A 9676-nucleotide genomic window follows, 5' to 3' on the forward strand; every position below is an offset into this window, starting at 1 on the left:
CAATGGTGAGAAAAACTAGAGGGTTCCTGTTCTCCTGGAGCTTATCACCTAGCAGGGAAGACAGAAGATTAATCAAATAATTGAACAAATAATATGAGCACGCTTCCAGGGAAGGATATGGTGTTGCAAGGACCTGTCATAGGGGATCTAACCTGACCTGAGGTGAGGAAATGTTTCCTGTGGAAGAGACAGTAGGCGCATACTCTGAAGAATGGAGATGCTAACTAAGCAGAGAGAGAAGAACATGTTCAAGCAGGAATAATCTCGGCAGTGTGAAGGGCAGAAAGGTCACGGTGGCAGAGCTGAGGGAGCGCTGGTGAGCATTCCCAGATGTGGCTCAGAGCCGCAAAGCCTCCAGGCCTTTTCAAGGAGCCTCGTCTTTTACCAAGAGCAGTGAGAAGCCATTGAAGTAATTGAGGCAGGGGTTGGCGTTCCTAATGGTAGCCCTTGGAGGGCAGGGTCATGGCTTCATGGCACCACATTGCAGAGACAACGTGGTGTCATCCTTGATTCCTTAATGACTATTTTATGCAGGCTGAAAGGTAAGGCAGGAGGAACCGTGGATAATGGCAAATATCAAAAGCAGTCACGGACCTGGACGCTCACACAGAGTCACGCCATCCTTCCTCCTGACTTAGTGCGCACTGAACTGCTTTTTAATTCTTTTGCTGCAAAATAGACACACTATAAAATTTACCATGTTAGCCCTCTACAAGTGTACAATTCAATGGTATAAGGTCATTCACATTGTTGTGGCACTGTCACCAGTATCCTTCTCCAAACCTTTTTCATCAACCGAAACTGAAACTACCCATTGCACGGTCATTTCATACTCTCCTCCCCCAGCCCCCAGGAAGCACAAGCCCACGTTCTGTCTCCATGGATTTAGAGGTTGCCTCGCATAAGGGGAATCACACAATGTTTGTCCTTTTGTCTCTGGCTTGTTTCACTTAGCATTATGTTCTCAGGGTTTACCCATGTTGTAGCATGTGTCAGAACCTTCTTCCTTCTTAAGGCTGAAAAAGATTGCATTTCATGCGTATGCCACATTTTGCTTATCTATTCATCCGTCATTTGGTTTGGATGAATCTTTTTTGGCATTGTGAATAATGCTGCTGTGAACATGGGTATACAAATATCTGTTCGAATCCCAGCTCTCAACTCTTTGGATATGTACCTAGAAGTGGAATTGATGAACTGTACGGGAATTCGTGTCTAATTTTTTTGAGGAACTGTCATGCTGTGTTCCACAATCGCTGCACCATTTTATAGGCTACATCTGACATAGCCCATGCCTACCTATGTCACTTCCTTGGAGACCGAGGCTGCCGATGTATGGCATGAATTCTGGGAAGAGCAGTGGCCAGGGCACCCAGGACTCAGTACGTGGATATCCAAGCATTGATTAGGAAGCTTCCATTTGTCACGATGCCCTCCTTTAAGCCCCCTCCTTTAAGCCCCATCATAGCCCATGAGGCAGTGACAGACCCAGAACTGTGGACTGTCCCTGCTTCTTTCTTGGTAATCATGGCAGATTACCATTGCCTATTGCTCGACGCTGAAGGACTAGAGGAAATGTTATTAACCCCAAGAGAATAAGGGCATGGGAATGGGAAAAGTGTCTGTCTTGCTTCAGCTCCTTTGCACGTGCTTATCCAGCAGCTAGGGAAGGTCAAGGAGGATGCTACAGGAAGCCAGCATTTTTGTTCTTAGGGCAATTTAAATCTGGAAAGACTGGGACCAAAGGCCTGCTATAAAGGGAAGTGAGCACAAGGCACTGCGACCTCAGGGGCTCTGGTGTGGGAGGCCCTCCAGACCTGGGGAAGAGAGAGAGGCTGGGGCCAGGGCATGGGAGAGCTGTTTGATTCTGCAATAGTCCCCTCTCTTCAACCAGCAGGGAGGGTTCAGATTCTTCCCTGGCAGGGTCAATCAGAAAGAGTGGAAATTCTACAGTAGGAGGACCAACACAAGAGAATAATTGGAACAAAAGTTGGCATAAACGTCTTCGGAATGGGTTTTTGCAGCACCTGAGACTAGAAGAGGATTGGAGGACCCTCATGAAGTCTCCATCCATCCATCCATTTATTATTTATTTGTTTATAATGTTTATTTATTTATTTTGAGAGAGAGAGAGAGAGAGAGAGAGAGTGGGAGGGGCAGAGAAAGAGGAAGAGAGAGATCCCAAGCAGGCTTTGTGCTCTTAGCACAGAGTGTGACACAGGGCTCAAATTCATGAATGGTTAGATCATGACCTGAGCCGAAATCAAGAGTTGGACACTTAACCGACTGAGCCGCCCAGGCACCCTAGTCTCCATCCATTTAATTGAAGGCAGGTGGCAAGAGTCTCTAGTGTGATAACAACAGACACCTGGCAGGAATGGAGTACAATTGATGGTTCCAGTAAGAGTCCTGACATTTCAGGGCAGAGAGACAGAGTCGAATGGTTCAGTCTCCCCAGTGAGGAGAGGGGCTCAAGGTGAGGAGACACAGCAGCTCTGTGGTAGAAAGATTCTGCACCAGCCAAGATGAAGCAGCTTTAGAAGGATGGGGAATGAGGTGGTTCATTCCCGTTGTGGAAAGATAAACCATACCGGCAAGTACATCGGTTGTTGTGTGTATATTAGACAGGGTTCTCCAGAGAAACAGCACCAGTGAAATGTATGTATATGTGGAAGGAGATTTATTTTGAGGAGTTGGCTCACACAACTGTGGAGACTGGAGACCAAAATCTGCAGTGTGGGCCAGCAGGTTGGAGACACAGGAGAACCGATGGTGCAGACAAAGTCCAACCAGTGTGCTGGAAAATTTCCTCCTGCTTGAGGAGGCCAGGCTTCTTGCTCCGTTCAGGTCTTCAACTGGTCGGATGAGGCCCACTCAATGATTAAGGGCTTTCTCCTTCCTCAAAGTTCACCAATTTAAACGTTTATCTCATCCAAAAACATCTTCTAAGTTCACACAGAAAATAAACCGTTGCCCCGTGTAACAAATCTCCCCCAAATTAGTGCCTTAAAACAACGACAACGATTCTACGGTGGAACTGGGTATTTCCACCAATCTGGGCCGGGCCTGGTGGATCAGGTTGTGGCTCAGTCACACACCTGCAGGGGGCTTGTATAGGCCGGCCTCAGACGGAATGGGTTCATCTCTGCTCCACACGGCCTCGCCTCCTCCAGCAGCCTAGCCTGCGCTCACTTGTCAGTGGGGAAGGGTTCCCAGGGAGCAAGCAGGTAAGCAAGAGCTCTCGCGTCCCAGGCTCAGAACGGGCTCACCACCGCCAACACTCTGCTGGCCACAGTGGGTCAGGAGGACAGCCAAGATTCAAAGGGCAGAGAAATAATTCTGTCTCTAGATGTGCCAGAGACACATCTAGAGACAGATGTCTCTAGAGACATCTAGATGTCTCTAGACAAATGTCATCTAGAGACAGATATCTTCCAAGTCCCATCACAAAGACTGGATACAGGGAAAGGAAAACTTGTGCCCTTGTCACCAATGGTCTACTAGAGTGAGGCTAGCACAAGTCGCGACTGTCTGGAAGGTACACTGCTCTTGTTTGTGGAGAGTTTTTCGGGACCTGGTGCCGCCAGGTGTTTTTTGTTTTTTGGGGGGTTTTTTGTCTTGTTTTGTTTTTATTTCTTTTTTTTTTAATTTTTTTTTCAATGTTTATTTATTTTTGGGACAGAGAGAGACAGAGCATGAATGGGGGAGGGTCAGAGAGAGAGGGAGACACAGAATCGGAAACAGGCTCCAGGCTCTGAGCCATCAGCCCAGAGCCTGACGCGGGGCTCGAACTCCCGGACCGCGAGATCGTGACCTGGCTGAAGTCGGACGCTTAACCGACTGCGCCACCCAGGCGCCCCTGTTTTTATTTCTTTAAAGTTTTATTTATTTATTTATTTTGAGAGAGAGAATGAGCAGGGGAAGTGTAGAGAGGGGGGGAGGGAGAATCCCAAGGAGGCCCTGTGCTGTCAGCGCAGAATCCGATACGGGGCTCAAACTCACAAACTGTGAGATCATGACCTGAACCAAAATCAAAAGTCAGCCGCTTAACCGACCGAGCCACCCAGGTGCCCCTGGGGCTGCCAGGTGTTTAAAGTGCTTCCCTAGGGTGAATCTAACTCTTGGGGAAGGAACATGGGATATCAAAAAGATAATAGGCTTTAAAATCAGACGGATCTGGATTTGACTCAGCACCTTCACGTGTGTTAGGAAAAGAGGCAACCCTTGCCTCCGGCTGCCACCGCCCCACTGGAGACTTCCTCTCCCACCATGCTTCCTTGTGTGTGCCACAGCTTGCACCACCATCCGCGGTCGGTCTCAGCCATGAACATGGGCCGATGTATTTAACCTCTGAGCTCCAACTTCCACATCTGCTAAGGGGAGTCATAATACCTTCCTCACAAAGGCTGTGTGAGGCTTCAGTGAGTTAAGGTATATAAAGCACCTAGCATACTGAGTGCTTGGTGCTCAAGAAGTATCAGTGCCTTTCCTGCCTCTCTGCTATACTGACAGGCAATAGTGAAGAGAACTTCAGAACATTCAAGGACACCTGAGAGTCTTCAGCCAAAACAATCACGAAAGGATGGAAAGGTGAAGAAACTTACATGGCAGCGTTGAGCCATTGAAACTGACTTGAGGGGCACCTGGGTGGCTCAGTCGGTTAAGCGGCCTACTCTTGATTTCGGCTCAGGTCATGATCTCATGGTTCATGAGTTTGAGCCCCACATCGGGCCCTGCCTTCACTGCATGGAGCCTGCTTTGGATCCTCTGTTCCCCTCTTTCTGCCCTCCCCCCCCCCCACCTCTCTGTCTCTCTCTCTCTCTCTCTCTCTCAAAAGTAAATAACGTTAAAAAGTTTGTTTTTGTTTTTGTTTATTTTTTAAAGAAAAGAAATTGACTTGAGGGAAGGGGCAATTTGAGAGGCATGGCTTTTACCCTCAACCTTTGTCCTTTACCCCAACTTATACCAATTTCAAAATGTTCTTGCTGCAATAATTGAAACAGGATACCGCTATCTTGAATGGACCCATCTTAAAAGTTATTTGCAATGGACTAGAAAACATTCCAAATTACCGAGTGAAAGAAGGGAGAGGTGAAAAGACTCGGGCTTTTTACCAATGGATAAAATGTTCATGCGTGAAAGAGTAGATCAGAAGCTCTGCCAAGTGTGACACAAGCCATACACAGATCACACTAGGAGTTAGATTTTAACCTAACTTGGGTGTTCATTTACATGTTCAGTCCACATCACCTCAAGACGATTATATGCTGTTATGAGGTTCCTCCTAAGAAAGGAGTTCTTCATTGGTAGTTCTAATCTTCTGTCACTTGATGCTCACAGGTCGTTATAAACTCTATTTGTATTTGTGGCTTAAATTGAAGGTATGAGCCAAAGGGTATGCTAAATTAGGGATTATTGCTTATGGCACTCTATGTGAGCCAGGTGATGCTGGGTCCTTTTAATTAAGAATGTGTTTTCAATAACAACACAAGCAAATGAATAACATTAAGTCAACATTGAAAGGCTTGCATGGGAGAGGATTGTGGGAATAACTGAGATACACAGTTGTATTATAAGCCTCATGTACAGAGTTCACTTACACATTAGGAAAAAAAAAATCTTTGGAGCAACTAAATAAAGTCTGTAACACAGGGCAGGGAAATGTTTTGAGCACCAAGAGAAAATGATGGCTGGAGGGGGGAAGAGGAAATTCTATACTTCCATTTAAAATGAGAATAAAAGTCAGATCAGTAAAGAAGATAGAGTTGTAAATACAAAGTTCTCTGAATTCTGACTTCAGAAGAGACTTTTCTGGGATATATTGGTTCAGTAATCAATGCTTTTCACCTGTCACTTCACCTGCCATTTTTTGAATACCTACTATATGCCAAATGCATGCACATAGCATTTTCTTCTAAATACCTATGAGATGAATAGTCTTACTGTTTTATGCATGGGGAAACACTGAGAGAAATTATCTTGCTCAAGGTCACATGCTTAAATTACAGCAGAGTTGGGGTTTGAAACCAAGTATAATCTGCTTCCAAAGCATATGTTGTTAACTATGAGGCCATACTGTCTACCTCTTTTTTTCATCCCCACGAGAACTGATTATTGAGGCTTTTGAGGCCACAAACTAAAAAATAACAGAAAAGGGTTTAGGAACGAAAGCATGAGATTGATTTTGCCAAAACATTGTAAGTGGAGTTTAGACAAGAGATTTGGGTCTATTTTTCTCTAAAGTTTGTCTTCAAAACAGAACTCTGTGTGTGGCCCTCACACTTCATATATCTGCCATGGGAAATCTTTAATTTCACAGGATATTATAACATTTCTCTGTATTTGCCATAAAGAATCCACTCATATTCAGGAAAGGGCTTCTGTTGTATTTGAAACACTTTATCTCTTAAGCTGAGTGGTTGTCTTCATTCATGTTTTCATATTATTCTCTATGTCTTATTTCATTAAAATCAAGTCCTGAAATTTGAGGGATGTAGATTTACTTGAATATTTTGTAGAAAAGATGGAGAAGGGGGTTTTATTACAGAGTCCCATAGTATTGGATTTAAAAATATCTCCACAGGACATATCTTGTCTTCCAAATCTTTCTTCTTTGCTGCCAGTCATATGGTCTCCTCTGTCCACTCCTGGTTCCCCACCCCTCTAGTTTGCAGATCATCCTTGGGGACCCAAAGTCATGTTTTCTTTTGTATGCACATCAGCTTAATTTTCTCATAGCCCTAGTTCCAAACATGAAAATCTCCACTCTGACCGAGGACGAAGATATTGTTTGTCCTCAGCAAACAGAAGACGCTCCTGTTATAGGGTCATTCTCTTTATTTTTTATTTTTTTAATTTCTTTAATGTTTATTCATTTTTGAGAGAGAGAGAGAGACTGAGTGGAAGTGAGAGAGGGGCAGAGAGAGCAGGAGACACAGAATCCGAAACAGGCTCCAGGCTCTGAGCCGTCAGCACAGAGCCCGACAGGGGGCTGGAACCCATGAACCGTGAGATCATGACCTGAGCCGAAGTCGGACGCTCAGCCGACTAAGCCACCCAGGCCCAGGGTCATTCTCTTTAGAGGGGTAGTATAAAAGACAAAACAAACAAACAAAAACACCTTTTGTAAAATTGTTATAATAGAGAAAATAGTCTTATTTAAAACCAAAACTAGCTAAGCTCCTTCTGCCTCCTAAAGGTGAATGTCATAATTCATACTGGGAAAAGTAAATCTCTCCCCTCTCACTTTCGATTTCAGAAACCAGTGGGAGAAGAAAGAAGGAGCGACTGAAACATCAGTCTTCCGCAATTCTGCTGTGCCCTAGCACACATTCAACACGGACATACATTCACAGCAATAGGAGCCTACCAAATCATTACCTTTCCATGCGGATAAATTTCCAGAATGCACATTGGTGTCACTCTTCCTTTGTCTTAAAATCCCCTAAGTCCTAATAAGCTTAGGGAATAGTTTTTCCCTGCTGTTCTTGACAAGTCTCAGAGGATGCAATGATATTTTCAATGCCCTTCAAAATATCAAAGGACTTCTACCAATTCCGAATTTTTTCCTGACCTTTACCATCTTGATAACTGGATGCTCAAGTTGTAGCAAACATTTAATTTAACTGTTCATTGGGGCTACTCTTCCTGGGTATTCTTCCTGGCTATGCGTCCAGCACTCTCTCTCATATTTTGTCACTAGCTATCATGAGTTATAACTTCACAAAATGAGAAAGAACAAGTCCAAGGCATGATAGCACGAATTCTAGTGTACTGGCTGAGTCAACTATGAAAATACCCTGAAGCAAGCCTGCCAATCAACGTGTCCTTCTATGTACTTGAGATTCCCATGGAATCTTCCTATTCAGGGAAGTGTCCTATAGGAGAAAAATCTACTTCACAATAGCAGGGAAAATCCATGCCAGCTACTTAATAGTCAACAAAATTTTTAATTCTTAAATATAACTAGAGATATCCAAGAAAACTAGTACCATAAGAGAGAAAAATAACGGGAAATAAAGAGAAAAAACTGACTCCAGAGGAAACAGAAATAATTCAGTAACTGAATAATAATAATAATAGTAGTAATGATAGCAAATATTTAGAATGTGGAACATGACTAATAGTAGTAAGAATAATACATAGTTTTACTGAACACTAATTCTGAACCAGGTCCTGGTTTAAACACTATATATATATATATATATATATATATATATATATATATATATATATATATATATATATTTACTTATTTAATCCAAACATTCACACACACAAACAAACCCTATTATGGTCCCAATTTTACAGATGAAGAAACCAAGGCTCAGAGAGGCTGAATAAAATACCCCAGGTCACACAGGTCATAAGCAGCATACCTCAGCCCCGGTCTATTTAATTCCCAAGCCCATGTTCTTTGTCCCTATGCTATATTGCATTGAGAAGCTTCATCATTGAGTTTTAGATACTTTGAAGTCGTCACTAACATCTGTCTCAAGGGATCCATCAAGTTATCAAGTTCTCATATACTAAGACCACTCAAGTTCCAACCTTGATCTGCCTAAGAGTCTGGGAAAGGGTAAGAGCTTGAATTTGATCCCCATCTACATACACATTAGAGATAAGACTACCGAAGTAAAACCTGTGACTTTGAGAATACCTATAAGCTTCATTCATAGGATGTTAACACTAAATATTGTTGTATCTAGATCCCTTGGGACCAGTAATAATCTGAATCATCTGGAGATACATCTGATGCAACTGCCCTCAGAGTCTGGGGATGTTTGTTATAGATCACAAACTGTATAATCTAACACACTGAAACTTGTTAGAGGGGTTTATGCAACTAAAAATGGAAAGTGGAAAAATGATGCAGATAAACTGGTTGTATAGACAAGCCAAGGTTGGTTAAGGGAGACTGAAGTTTGATTACTCAAAGGAAATAATTCAGTAGGATTTTGCAAACCTGACATGATTATTTTGAAATGTTTGCCTTAACAGTTTGGTAAGGTTTACTTTGTATTAGTAAAGTAAAACACTAAGACAATGATCCAGCTTTTCAACTCTTTTACTTTTGCCTGATATCCAGGGGTAAGGAGAATTGTGATATGTAGGAACATGAAGATTAATCTCATGCATAATGATTTAAAATTGCAATATGTGAACGTAAGTACTGAAATAAGTGGCATGTAGGAGGCCTCAGCTCATTGAAAATGAACACTGGTGCGATGGAAGGCCTAATAAGTAAGATGATGTGTGACATAAAAGGAAGCAAAGACTTAATGAACCTCATTCTCTAATTTGAAGGTAACATGTCTAAGCCTATGATAAAAAAACAAAGTCACCCCAGATTCTCTAGGAGTCAGGGAGTCAGTGAGTAGATTTGTAAGAAAAGAAAATATGTACACACACTGACTCTAATATATATATTATCTTATCCTATATATATTTAATACGTGAATGCAATGTATATATGTGTGTGTGTATATATATATATATATATATATATATATATATATATATATAGGCATTCTCTTGCTCAAAAAAAGATCTAGAATCTGTCTCTTTTTAGAACACTGATACTACACATAGGAAAATAAAATATTACTGTTTTAATTTTTTCATGTAGAATATTTCTTGTATCAGTGGAAGAATATCCACTGAGAAAAAAGGCTTA

This window comes from Felis catus, chromosome C1 (assembly GCF_018350175.1).
Source record: "Felis catus isolate Fca126 chromosome C1, F.catus_Fca126_mat1.0, whole genome shotgun sequence".
NCBI lineage: Eukaryota > Metazoa > Chordata > Mammalia > Carnivora > Felidae > Felis > Felis catus.